The sequence below is a fragment of the Galeopterus variegatus genome, unplaced genomic scaffold, assembly GCF_000696425.1.
Source record: "Galeopterus variegatus unplaced genomic scaffold, G_variegatus-3.0.2 Scaffold31, whole genome shotgun sequence".
Lineage (NCBI taxonomy): Eukaryota > Metazoa > Chordata > Mammalia > Dermoptera > Cynocephalidae > Galeopterus > Galeopterus variegatus.
The window spans coordinates 1286168-1301395 of record NW_007726142.1 but is presented as its reverse complement, the minus strand read 5'-3'; the positions used below and the strand labels follow the sequence as shown (position 1 = coordinate 1301395).

Below are 15228 nucleotides of genomic sequence, written 5' to 3'. Positions count from 1 at the left end.
GCCATATAAGGCTATTATTTCCAAATCTATTGCTGAACTAAGGTGTGATGAATAGAATTTGGATAAGTTCAAATGCCACAAAGGTCATTGTTCTTACCAAGATTCAGACTTTTAAAAAATTAGTTTTCCCTAGTTGCTGCAAGCTCTTTGCTACTTTTTAGAGTTCTGAAAAAATTGATTCAGACTGTATTTGCCAGTTTTTATTTTTTTATTTTTATTTTTGGAGGGGTGGACTTGTGGAGTTTTTATACTCCCTTTTTTCTCTAATACTCAATTCTTACTTTCCTTCAAACTGCTTGCATTATTGCATCAAAAATCCCTACCATTTTAATGTTTGTGACAAGAGTATCAGTGCATGCTATTGTTGTATCCAACAGATAATTTTTATATCCTCATCCTTGCTGCCCACTGACATTAGTATTGCTGATCACACATCCTTTCTGTAAATACTCTTCCTTATGTTTCACAGATATCTCTGTGTTTGGGTGATCCTTTTATCACTCCCCATGACACTTCATTCTCCATCAGTTCTTTAAAACCAATTTTTTTCAAGATTCTACACATTTGTTTCTTTCCTATAAACTGGAAAATTTTACCCAAACTCATTAGTTCAACTAACACTGACATGTAAATGACATTCAAACATATATCTCCAATCCAGAATTCTCTATTTCCAGCTGTGATAGACTAGATTATTGTTCAGCAAATATTCACACAAATACACACAGACACACAGACACACACACACACACACACATACACACTACATTCATGTAAGGAATATACTTATGTCCAATTGATGTTGGTCTTCATTAGTCAACTTGCTCTGTTCAATGAAATATAAGCAAAAGTAATAAGAGGTCAATTCCAAGCTTAAGCCTTAGAAAGTCCTAGATGGTTCTATTCATATTTTTGAATATATCTGATCTTTCTCATAAGAATAATGTGATTCAGGTAGCTACCACCTCTCCAACCTGAGCCCCACAATTGGACACTTAGGAAAGAGTTACCAGAGCCAACCCATAAATGGGTGGGTTTGAGTACAAAGGTTTTTATTTGAAACCATTGAGTTTGGGGGTAGTTTGTTATACAGCATTTCCACAGCAAAGCTGACTAAGCCACAGAGCCTATACTTCCACTTTGTATGAAGGACATACATTTTGTTGAAATCTACTCATTATTATCACTTTTTCCATAAACCATCTCTCCTCCTGTATTTCTTATCTTGGGTAAGAAACTTTGTGTTATATTTTATTCAAAATCTAGGAGATTAGGTTTGCTAAAAATCTCTTCAGGATGTCCTTCTTTTCTCACCTGCATAACTACATCTTTATTTAGGTTTTTGTCATCTCTCATTTAGATTGTTGCAATGGTTTTCCTTTCTTAACTTCCATTTTTTTTTTTAATCGTGAGCCCATTCTCCATATCGCTACTACACATCTTCCTAAAGTACAGGTAACGCATTGATTATTTTCCTGTTTAAAATTATTCATTTGTTTCTTTTTGCCTCTAATACAAATTTAAAACTCCTTAGTGGTACATAAAGACCTTTGCTAATATAACCCCAACTGACCTCTCTAGCTTTCTCTGTCCTGTCATTTCCTCTGCCTCCCCACATACACATGCTATGCTCCGGCTACACTGTGCTTCTTGTTTTTCTCTCAAAATGAGATAGTCATTTAAAAAATGTATATTGGTATTTGGAAAATTATTTATCATTTTATTCTGTAAAATATTGATTATCAATGTTTAAAAGTCGACATTTTCAATATATGTTCAAAGTAGTTTCCCTACATTCACAATTTTAGCTTCTTGAATAGTAGCATTTTGAATTTTAAAGACCCTCTATTTTGATGTTATTAAGAAACAACACAAAATTCTAGCACAAGACGAGGAAATTCATTCCACCTCAAGTCCTTATTTGCCAGAAACCAGCATTGTGACACTATTTTAACTCTACTAAATATATTATAAGTAGTAATTATTCTTTTTTCCAAGGAGATTTCAAATTTATAGGCATCATACAGTAACATATTGACAAAGTCATTAAATCCTGTAAGTGTGCCAAAAATTTCCTTGTTGCTGGTTAGCAGGTCAGCAAAAACCAGATCCACAGTTCTTATCCACAGGTTCCAGTAGCAGTAGCTACAATGTACTTGAGATGGTTTAGGCAGCATAGATATCCAAGAAGTAGTTTATGACAAATTTGACATACTTTCTGTGTCTTGATGAAGTATTATGTCCTTCCTTTACCACCTGGAATGTTTCTACTTATTCTTCAAGATCAGTCCAAATGTCAACTTTTCTTTTGACATCACTTCTGTTGTCCTGATAGAGCTAGCTGACCACTCTCCTTGCCTCTCGGAAAAATATTGTAATATCTATCACACAACATAGGATTTATTTTTCTATTTGTGTCTGTCTCTTTAAGTAGCCTCTTGGTTACTTAAGGACATGAATTTTATGTCAATCATCTTTGAATTCCTGGCCCCTTGCACAGTGACTGCTGTGAAAAAGTTGCTGAATAAATACTTGCAGCAGCGACACCTCTTTCCTTCCCCTCCACACACTGTCATTTCTGAGCTTTGTTTTGTTTTTTTTTTTTTCTGCTTCATAAATCTTTCAAAGATTACCCAGGCCTGTAGAGTAAACATTGAATACACCATTGCTACAGTGACAGATTTCACCAATTTCCATGTCTATTGCAGATTCCTCCATGTGAAAATGCACTCCACATAATGTACCATGAGTCTCAGAGACACACAAGAGACAGGGATGTTGCAGAGAGGCTGCAGTGTCCCTCACAACAAGACCTCAACTCCAAGTAGAAAAAAAACCAGTCTGCAACCTTCAAAACCTAAAACAAACGTTAACCCATGGGAAATTAAGCCTCCTGACTTCAGTTACAAGCTGTATACATCTTTGAGATTTCCAGAAAAACCATCAAGGACCATTAAGGAAGAATCAAAGAGGAAAACAAGCAATTTTTCAGAAATAATGTTTCACTTGCCCAGCATCAGGAATCCTCCCAAGAAGGCCACATCTCCCAAGTTTATAACTACATTTCCAAGTCTGGATTCACATAAAGCGAAGTTAATGTTTGTGAAGAGTGGAAAATATCCCAGGGGTGTATACCTCAATCCAAAACCCCATGACTTTCGACAGGTACAAAAGAGCATTTGATTCTAAACAATTAAAACAGATAAGGGGAGAAAATACATTATTTTTTATTCATTTCTTAATTTGTGTAACTATTATACAAGCAAAACAAAGTATGTGTATAATGCTACATTCTTGCTTCTCATGGAACAATACAAATCAGATTCATCAATAAATGATAGAAGAAATAAGTAAGACCTCCGTTATTGTTTCTAATGGGGTTTTATCCGCCAGGAGGTGTGGTCAGCTCTGGGACGGGCTTTCTTAGGCTTGGGGAGAACAGTTTGGATAAGTTGTGACTAGAGATCAGATATCAGTTGTCAGGAGCTTACAATATAGTAGTAATGAAATAAATTCATGGAACAAATAAATGAATGAATGAAAATTGCTAAAAAGGGATATTCTATTACTTGAATGAGTCTTTCTGGTGATTAATAATTTAAATAGTACATGGACAAAAGTAAGATTTATAATTTAAAAGGGTGGCAGGGAATATAAGGTGGTAGTTGAAAATGAGGTCAAAATATAATCAATAAAATAAGAATAGATTATGTACTTAGGTCTATAATTCAGCACATAAATATGACTCTTGCTAGGCAAAAAACAATAGGACTGCCAGTACAAAAAAAAGTAAGGAAAAAGAATAATTTTTTTTCCAATAGGAAAATATAGGGTAGCAGTTAAGAGCATGATTTCTGGGGTCAGATTATCCCTGTTCTCTTCTTTTCTAATAACTTTAGACAAGTTACTAAGTTTCTTTCTTATGTATAACATGGGATAACATTGTTATATATTTTATATGGTTATTTTAAGTATTGAAGGAGATAATATATGCAAAGTACGTGGAACAGGGCCTGGAATATTGAGGCATTCAATGAATGTTAATTGTTCATGAGCTCTTAGGATAAAGGTTGGGGAACTCAGGCAGCCACAGTCAATAACTTTCTTTACTTATTGGGGGCATCTAAACACTTCTATTTGTAGTAAATAGAGTATGTTACCTTTTAGAGATGACCAAAAGAGGGACATCAATTAAATATTAAATGTTATTGGCTTATTTAAATATTTCACTATTACAGGTAGAATTACAAGACTTGGGTAAGTAAAGTTCAAGAAATGGGGGTCATTTTTATTTTTGTTGAAAGAATTTTTTGTTTCTATAAGAGGGAGTTGGAGGCAAGGTGATATAAATTGTGCAACCACCAGATGTCAGTATTGTTACAAATTAAACCTCAACTGAAGGATTTTGAAACTAACTTGGCCTCCTACCGTATTTGTTAAATAGTGAAAAATCTTATAGTCTTCTTTGAACTTTTAAGACTTTTTTATATGCTCATGGCAGGAGCTAAGTCACTCATTAAGTGTTCTTTGTGTTCCCTGATATTCTTCTGTTTGGTGCCTCATTGACTTAGCTTTGTGATGATTTATCTGATAAAGTTCTGCAGTGTACAAACTCTATTTAAGTTCAAATTGGTTCATTGAAATCATATCTGAAAACCTACTTTGTTTTACAGCTTACTAAAAATAAGCAATAGTTACTCCATCCCAGGACTGTCAAATTCTCTAGCTTTGTTCAATATTTATGCTATGTCCCTGAAATAAGTTCATCTCCAGATAAATAAAATGTAAGTCTCTGTGCATGTAAAATTAAGTTGCCAAATTTTGAATAGATTTCCTTAATTTCATACTGTTTAAGATACTATTTCTGATCTATTCACACAAAAATAATTGAAGTACTCTTCTTCACCATAAAATGAATTGATTTTACAATATTTGAATCTTAGATTTCAAATTTTCATATACAAGTTTTAAATGCTACAACAAAATCTTCAAAATTGCACTTTGTCAGTGAAACATTTAGTATTGGGGAAATCAAATTCCAAATTATGATAAGAAATAGTATTTATTAGTAATAGTTCAATCTTCTCTTTGCATATCTAGTACCAACCTGATTTACCAAACTTTGTGACAACTCATGAAAGGGACCCTTTTGGATTAAAATTTAAGTCACAACTCTTAAATACAGGTAAGTTCTTATCATAAAGTTATGAATATTGCAAACAATGAAATTTCTGCATTATATATTAACAGGAATACTTGCAAAGGCATATAACTAAAAGTGGTTTTGTTTTGTTGGGGTTTTTTTACTTATCATCTTTAATAATATGATAAAATTTTTAAATGCCCTTTTAATAAGGGCATTTAATTATTGCCCTTGCAATAATCCATTTATTTTGCTACCCACAACTTTTAATACATTAATGAAGACTGAGTTTGTAATTCAATGGGTTGTGTATAGAGAACAAAGTGTCATAATTAAGAGAATAGACTTTGAAGCCAAGCTGTGCAGCTTTTAATCTTGCCTTAGCTGCTCCAAATTACATAAACTGCCTATTTCTTGGTTTCCCCATCTGTTAATGGAAATGACAATAATTGAATCTATATCATAGAATTATTTTGAGCATTAAATTTGCTAATACCATATGTAAAACATTTAGTTAATAATGTATTGTGAAGCACATGGCAAATATACACACGCAAATGCTGTTATTATTATTATGCCGTTTGTGTAGTGTTTATATAGAGTTAATTTGTCTTATGCAACATTTCTTATTTTGGACAAGGGTAAATAATACATACCTGCTATATTTACATATTGTAACTATACATCAATTAAAACCATAAGATGTTAACAGTGGTTGAATTTTATTTCCTTGTTTTCAAAATGAGAAGCAAATAATATAATTGTAAAATTAAGATAATTTATTTACAAATAATGTATATATTGTAGCATGGGCTATATTTATAAAAGTCTTTTCTAGATATGTAATTAAAATAGAACAAGTCAGCTTTCTCTGTACGTGCTATGTAAAACTCACTATGAAAGAAAATGCCAAGGATTACTTTATAAGGCTCAGCCCCTGCCCTCAAGAATCTTCTAAGTAAAATGTAAGGTAGAATGTAAAACATGCCATCAAAGTCACGAAACTGTATTGAGGAGACACTTTAGAAAGAGGCTTCCAGGAAAATAAAAGGTGGGATTGGAACTGAGGTTTGAAGAAAGACAAAATTAAATCCAGCACAAGTGGTGGAAAGCATAATAAGTTTTCTCTAGATTTTTTTCTTTACTTTTATAGCAGTTTTAGTTTTACAGAAAAATTGATCAGGAAGTACAGACAGTTCCCAGACCCTCTGCACAAACACATACAGGTTTCTCCTATTATTGACGTTTACTTTAGTGTGGTACATTTGTTACAATTGTAAATCAATTTCATGTTAGGTTTCCCTCTTTGCATTGTACAGTTCTATGGGTTTTACCAAATGCATAACGTCATGTATTCACCATTACAGAGTAGTTTTGCTGCCCTAAAAATCCTCTATACTCTACCTATTCATCCCTCTTATCCTAGACCCTTCCCCCACCCCCTGAAACCCTGGAAACCACTGATTTTTCTTTCCATTGCCTCAAACATTTATTATTTATTTGCATTGGAAACATTCAAAATCTTCTCTTCTAGCTAATTGAAACTACAATAAATTGTTTTTAGTTATAGTCATCCTACAGTGCTATAGAACACTAAACATTATTCTTCTGTCTAGCTGTACTTTTGGATTTAGATTTGCACTTATAGATTGTCTAACAGTGTATCAAACCTGGGTCCTGATCGCCAAAAATGATACTGTATCCAGGAAACACCACAAATAAAGACACGTATCATTGCTAAGTTTGTCATTTGTCTTCATATGTCTAGTACATGGGAGTCAGTTCCTGAAAGATGATAAACAGAAGAACACTGCAGGAAGATTTATCACCTACAAGTCTCGTGAATGCACCTGGGATTCCAAACTAATTTTAGCAAAAGCCCCATGGCCTATTAAATCTGCCTCTTACACTGTGAGTTTGACTCTTTCACTAGAACTGTTGGGAAATGTCTCTAGCACTATTATCCATGATTGCTTTAGTACAGGACTTTTTAATGTGTTGAAATGTATATAGTAAAAGATATCCCTGTCTTTAAACGTAACACATGTAGATCTCTACTTTTTCTTGAAATGCAATTAATGGATTATCTAGAATTTGGGATTTTCTTATTATAAAGACGGTATGGGTGAATTGAGGCCTGGATATTGTGAGGGATTTTTTTCCAAATTTCCTCCCAACTGATTGGGAGCCCAAGAGTAGTTTAGTGAATCACCGTCAAGTAAGAAGGCCTAACAAAAAGACTCTGTGATACACTCATAAAAAAATGTTGAGAACACATACTTTTACCACTCTATCCTAGTCAAATAAGGCTTCTTTGAAAGCTCTGCATGTCTAAGCAGAACAAGATGTGAATTTGGCATACAGCTAAGCATTTAAAGCAAAGTTTATTAAATAACAATTTCTTAAAAATAAACAATTAAAGTTAATATATGTTTGCTTTTACTAACTTCCTTTGTACCATCTTCCTTCAGAGACACAGAAGACGGCGTGATGTGTACGGTGCATTTATGGATCGTGTGGAAGAAAAGTTTATGAAGACATGCAAGAGCAGGTGGGCTAAAAATTTAGGATTTGTTGTTGAATACTTACACTAACTCTTTAGAATTACTACTCAGTTTCTGTTTTTTAAAAAATGTACTTTATCCTATAAACACTCTACCATCGTAGGAACTATAATTAGTGTGGTGCTCAATCATTTTAAGTGAAGCCTAAAAGAATCTGGTCCCTTGAGGGGATGGGTAGGTTTAGAGAAACCTTGAGGCTGCTTCTTTAGTTCAGCATGTCAAAACACCATTTTGGGAGGTATCATTTTCTGAGCCTCAACAGTGTTAGTCATATATAAAGAACTCATGAAAATCAACAAGAAATAGGCAAGCAATCCAATAGAAAAGAGCAGGAATTTTACACAAGAGGATATCTAAGTGACAGAACATATGAAAATGTGCTAAACATGATATGTAATCAGGGAAATGCAATCAAATACACAATGGACAACTGCACACCTACCACATTAGCTAAAATGAAAAGGATAAGCAAGATAAAGCTTTGGCAAAGGTGTGGAACATTTATACACTGCTTGAAGAAATGTAAACAGGGACAACTGCTTTGGAAAATTATTTTGCAATATATTCTAAAGTCGAATGTGTATGTATAACTTATGACACAAAATTCCATTCTAAGTATATTTAACCAAGACGTATATATGGTATACATATACGCATGAAAAGATATGTACAGAAATGTTTATACGAAAATTATTTGTGATAACCTTCAAACTAGAGACAAGCCAATGCCAATAAATAGCAGAATGGGTAAAAGTGTGATATATTTACACAATGGATTATTATACAAGAACAAATAAACCAAACTGTTGCTATATGCAGCAACGTGGATGAGTCTCAAAAACATACTAATGAGGTTTGGGGGATTTTTTTTGTTTTTGAAGGCAGATGTACTGTACATTGTATTATTTCATTTCTATAGAGGAAAATACCTGTCCCTGTATATGATGTCAGGAAGTTGGCTTCCTTTGATATGAAGGGAGGGAGTACAATGAGAATCTTCTCAGTCCTGAGAATGTAATATTTCCTGACCAGGGTGGTGGTTACATAGATGCATGGACTTTGTGATACTTCATACAAATATTTATTTAATATCTGGGCTCTATTCTGCATATATGTAAAACCTTAATAAAAAGTTTTTAAATTGAAAGATTTTTGTGATTGACTTAAATTTCAGGAAAAAAAAGGAAAAGAAAGAAAGAAACCCTTATCCGTTCTAAATTAACATTTTAATCTCAATCCAATTCAAAACATTTTTTGCTTTCTGCAACAAGGTCTGCCCTGTGGCTCAGGGATTTACTGTGGGGAAGGGAACATTGTCTCTTCTTTTTCTCTTTCTGCACCTTCTCCCCATCACGCTCCATTACTTCTTGGTCTGCCTTTTATCTCCAAGGTTTTGGTACCCAGAAGAGAAATGGGAGGAACAGAGGCAAAAATCTCAGGTAAGAAAGGCTGCTGTGATCAGCTATTGACATCCTGTGTGTGGCAGATGTCCAAACAGAGACTGGCTTGTGGAGCACAATGGTGTGTATTCTTCTCTGTCCTGGACAGAGACCTCATTCTGCACCTTTGAGGAGGACTAACCTCCAGCAACCCATTCTCAGTCCCTGCTTCAGCCCACTGCTTCTTACAGGTATGATCTGCATCCCTTGCAGGCAGCCTTTTTGGTGGGATTACTCATGAGATGGCTGGAACCCAGCTATCTCATTATTCCACTTTGTTCACAGGAAACTCATACAGCTCATTGAATGATGAGAGTACAGATGACCTCCTATTTTTCTTTCTCCCTTCACTGACATCATGAGCCACCCATTTTTTCATCTCTAAGCAAGAAAGAGGCACATTCTCTGTGAACAAATGCACACCCTTAAAACCTTCTGGGGACATATATGTAACCACCCCTCCACCCCTTCCATACCACCTTGTGCCGAAGGACACCTCTGGTGGCCTCTTCATTTTCTGCAGCTCAGCAAGCATCCTTTCAGAGCATGCCTGCTGGTTTTATTCTCTTATATGCACCCCCAATCTTTCTAAATGATAATCCTCAGCATCCATGAATTGGCTTTGCAGGAATCGCTCTTTTTCCCTTACTCAGAGGAATCAGAATGGGTATTCTACAGGGCTTTGCCCCAGGGAAAATGGTGACTACTTCAGAGTTTCAACTGTTTACTTAATTTGGATGGAATAGAGGGGAAGAGTAAAAGGTCTGGCCCATTCAAGTTTTAGAAAGCCCTATAGGGTTATAGCTTCCAGCAGCTTCTCTATAGAACATAAGAATACCTGCTACTTCTCTATGGAGCATAAGAGTACCTATCTCCTGTGCCAGCTTTGGGGCTTCAATCTGTTTCAAGACAACAGGAAGCACCCCATTTCTGCAACCTCTTAACACTTAAATTTCTTGACTAAGGGAGCTTCTACCTCCCCTCACCTGAGAGAGAAGCCTCACTGTAACACGTCCCTGCACTGTTCATTCTGCTGATGATGATGGAGAAGACGTGTAACTGTGTGAGACAGGATGTATTTAGGAGTCCGTAGTTTCTGCATCCTTTAATTGGCTCTTACACATCCAACTCAGCAGTGTGCAGTTGCTTTTATAGGCATAACCACTCAATTCTCTCCAGACCATGCAATGTTGAGCTAGGTGTCATTATGATTGTTATTCCCATCATCTTCATTGTTATTATAATTTTATAAATTAGGAAACTAAAGTCCTCTTTAGGAATTTAATGTTAACAGCACTTAGTCAAGATGGCACTCCAAAACACACACATTGTACTGTAGCACTAAACTGCATGTGTGCACATTCTGATAGGTAATGGAAAATAAATGTTTGGCTAACACAGTGTAGTTCTCATTCCATATCATAATTGTAGTTGTGCTCTACTATTTTTTTGTTGTTGTTGTTATCATACCTGTATGAGCTTGGTTTTAGATATCTCTATAGTGAGAGAAGAGGATTGAGATGATGTTATCTAGCATTTGCCATCAAGTTTCTGGTCCCAGGAGTGACTGTCAGGCAAGCCACGCCCTCTATAGAAGCTGATGCAGCAGGTAACATTCTCCCATTTCTCTTTTGTTCCTTTAGATAGCTGATGGACAGAGACAACATAGGACTTTCTGAAATCTCTTCTGAATGTTCATTTTCTGTGCAATTCCTAATGAGAGCACTGATGAATTTTGGCACCATTCTAGATTCCAGGGAAATCTGCAATGTCCCAGAAGCACAAGAAAGTTCTAAAACATAAATGATTTTAAACTAAAGTTACGTAATTTGAAATTCCCTTGCTACAAAATGGACGAGAATACTGTCATCAGGCTTTTGATTTAGTTTGTGAAATTCAGATCTTGCAACAATGAGTGGAAATGCTGATAAAAGTTGTGCTTTCTATTAATACGCAAAGTAAAAGAAATGCTCTAGTTCTCAGATTAAGCTAAGAAGAGGCAGATAAACAAGAATAATGCTGTTAAACTTGACCACCAAGCCTCTCTAAGGCAGGCGCTGCAAATTTTATATGTTTGTATCTTTCATAGAAACAAGACCACTCTGAATAGAGCATATATTCTCTTAAAGATGACTATTATGCCACGTGTGTGGGGGGGTAATAGTCAGAAAAGGTAAAAACTTTTACTTAAAAAATAGAGAACAATGTAGAAGCAAAGTTGCAGAGTTTAAGCAAATAGGGCACTTTCCCAGTGGGATATTATCCAAAGACAAAAAATAGGTAAGTTTAGTTTCTGGCACAGAGAAGTCGTTCTGAGGCTTAAGTTGTTCACAGAAATAAATTTTATTTCAGAAATCTTAGGATGCCAGATGGTTTGTGATAGTGTTTATTTCTCAAAAAAAAAAAAAAAAATAGGAGTTATACTTACGAGCCTCATGTTTTTATATAGAAGGTGGCATGGGCTAAAACAATCAAATTTTACTTGGTATGTTTATGGCATATTGAAATCAAAACCTCAGTCTTTATATTTCAGTTTTTTCCCAGTACATTTTTAGTTAGCTGATCGAAACACTCAAGTGTATTAAAAAAGAGAAGATCTCCAAGTAACACAAACAATTAAGTGTCCTTCCTAAAGATCATCAGGCTTGCAGAATTAATAGTTAGGTGGCAGGGGGACTCTTTTTTCACATATTGAAAAGATTTTCTTAAATTTTGTTTAAAAACCTTGAGGAAAAGAAAACAAGTGATTTGAAATTTCTTCTTTGTTTCCGATCAAAATTTTAAACAGGAAAAGGGGCGGGGGTTATACTGAATGCCACCGCCAGTTTTATCGAATGGATTACCCTATCTCCTTTCCAATTTCCAATGAAAACAAGTTGAAATAAAGTCAAATAGGTATTTAATAGCTCTGTTTACATAAGTAGTATTAAGTGGAAAGATGAGGCAGTGAATTATATCATTTCCCAAAGGATATTCTTCATAATTCAAGTTCCCTGGAATTTTAGTAGGTGATCCATGAAAAGAAATGTATTCTTTAGAAAAACAAATGCAGCAAATGCTGGACTAAATATATTAGAGAGATGAATTTACTCAGGATGTGTGAGTAGAGAGGTCTGAATGCCCCAGGACTTAGTCCTTGGCCTCATTTTTTCCTACTATACACACTGTCTTGGTAATCTCATCCATTGCTATTGCTTTAAATGTCTTCTTCATGCCTAAGACTTCTTAATATATATACCTTGCCCTGGTGTCTCTCCTAAACTCCAGCCTCTTAGACTCTTATCTACGACAAACTACTTGGCATCTCCTCATGATATCTACTAGTCCCCTCAAACTCACCATACCCAAAATTGAACCCTGACATTATTCCCCAATCCTCCCAGTCTTGCTTATCTCAGTAAATAGCAATCTGTTTCTCCATTTGCTCTATAAGATGGAGTCATCCTCATCTCCCTTCCTTATGTCACACCCTATGAGCTGTTATGTCATGAACTCAACTACTTTTCACCATGTCTAGTAAATAAACTAGTCCAAATTCCTATCATCTCTTGCCTGAATTATTGCAGTAGCTTCCTATCTGGAGGTCCCCTGGAGGCCCACACCCACCTCGGTCCCAACACAACAGCAGAATTGTTTGATCCTTTCAAATGCAATTCCTATCATGTTATTCCTCTGCTCAAAACCCTCCTATATCTTTACATCTTTGGTCAAAGTACTTCCAATGTCCTAGGTTGTTATTTGCTATCTGGTCCTGATTTTTTCTCTGTGCTCATCTCTAACGACTCTCCTTCAGTCACAGGGGTTCTCCTATTAACAGAGAAAATTCACAAAGGCAGGATATTTGTCACGGTGTTCACTGTTGGGTCCCAGTGCCAAGTAGAATAGCTGGTGCATAGTAGCAGATGCTCTTTAAATAATTGTTCAATGAATGACTTCACTGGAATAGTCTGAGAGCTGCATACAGCGTAGATGACCTAATTATTGATTCACTAGCAGTTAAAGAGAACTTTGATTTCTAAGGTTAATGAGAACTAACTTTGATTTCTAAATTAATACTTCTGTGGAATAGCATACACTTCCACTGCTTTGCATTTATCAGGAATGTCAGAATTTTAAGATTCTTGTTTATTGCACTTGAAATGAAAATACCATCCCATGAGGTAAGAAATGAAACTTTTAGGGAAAATGCTTGCACCTAAGTTATCGGTAAGTCTAAGTCCTTTCATTAGAGGCAGACAATTATCAGCTTAACTTTAAGACTTGCTGAGAACATTAATGATTAACTGTTCAAAGCAGCATGAGAGAATTGGTCTACATTAACATAAAACTCAATGATATCTGTGTTCACATTCACATACTTTCAGACAACAGCCATGCTAGAAACTTTTGGTTCTATTTATTTGTGTATTATTTGTGAATTGTAAGTTACAAGGTGACTTTCGGAACTATATTCAATTATGTCAGAGCTGAATTTTAAGAAAAATATCTTGCAGTTAGTTTACAGAAGATGGGTGGTAAAAGCTATGCTGATTCAAAGATATTTATGATATAAAAGTCCTTATGATTTTGCTCTATCAAAATATAATTTTCAGAAAGTTAAAGAAAAGACTTTCATGTATATTATTAGTTGAAAATGAAATCTTCTTAACTATATCTATTAAGTCACTAGAGTGAACACATGGCAAAAGTTTACTAACTCTTTAATGAAGAAGATGACAAAGCTGGTTAAAAGACGGTTTTGGAATTCTGGGTATTTATACCCATGTTTAGAAAATGTATTAATGAGATTCCTAGGTTACTTACAAAATTGTTTATCCTTCAGTACAATAAAATAATAACCTGTGAGATTATTTTTTCCATCAGAGAGAGATCATTTGCATCCCTGCTGGAACTAGATCTACCACATAACATGTAACTTCACAGAGTCTGGGCCTCAGTTAATAGAAAATAGTGAGTCATGCATTCCTAAAAACCAGCACCATCCGATGGATATATGATTTGAGCTACATATGCAATTTTAAATTTTTCAGTAGAAACATTAAAAAAATTAAAATTAAAAATAATTTTAACAGTAAGCTTTATATAACCCAATATATCAAGAATATTATCATTTTAACATGTAATATAACAAATTATGAAATATTTTACATTCTTGTTTTGTACTAAGTCTCCAAAATCTGCTCTTCACTTTACACTTATAGCACATCTCAATTCTGACCAGCCACATTTCAAGTGCTAGTGCGAGTGTCCACCATATTAGATATTGTAGCTTTAGATAATTAAATACTCATTGAATGGGCTTGTTAACCAATGCCCAAAAAATAATGTTGAAAAGTCATACAGTACTTCTTTAGCCTTATTTCTAAGTTGTTGTTTTTTTTATACTTTTCTAGCCAGGAATTTTAATTTTTTTTCATCGGATCCCAGGACATTTATATGATAGCACATAGAATCTATCTACAACTTGACCTTATTTAGTAAAATAAATGTGTACTTTAAAGAGTTATTTTAAAGATAACGTATTATGTTGCTTAAGCTTTTAATGGAAGATTCTTGGGCTGGCCGGTTAGCTCAGTTGGTTAGAGCATGGTGTTATAACACCAAGGTCAAGAGCTTGCATCCTCTACCAGCCAGTAGTCAATAATAATAATAATAATAATAATAATAATAATAATAATAATAATAATAATAATAGTAATAATAATAATAATAATAATAATAATAATAATAATAATAATAATAATAATAATAATAATAATAATAATAATAATAATAATAATAATAATAATAATAATAATAATAATAATAATAATAATAATAATAATAATAATAATAATAATAATAATAATAATAATAATAATAATAATAATAATAATAATAATAATAATAATAATAATAATAATAATAATAATAATAATAATAATAATAATAATAATAATAATAATAATAATAATAGTAATAAAGATTCTTTAAAGTATAATTGAAGAATTCTAACAATATCCATCATGGCATAAATAATAACTAACATGTATTGAGAATTATTATGAGCCAACTACTCTAAACCTCTTTATATTTATCATCT

General features: G+C 34.0%; 1 long non-coding RNA gene across 1 annotated transcript; it reads left to right on the top strand.

Moving 5' to 3' along the window:
* The first annotated feature begins 7628 nt into the window (after nucleotides 1-7628).
* Nucleotides 7629-10852, top strand: LOC103588415. Its single transcript, XR_550314.1, has 3 exons — nucleotides 7629-7694; nucleotides 9098-9146; nucleotides 10790-10852. It is a non-coding gene; the product is annotated as an uncharacterized LOC103588415 (long non-coding RNA).
* The last annotated feature ends 4376 nt before the right edge of the window (nucleotides 10853-15228 follow it).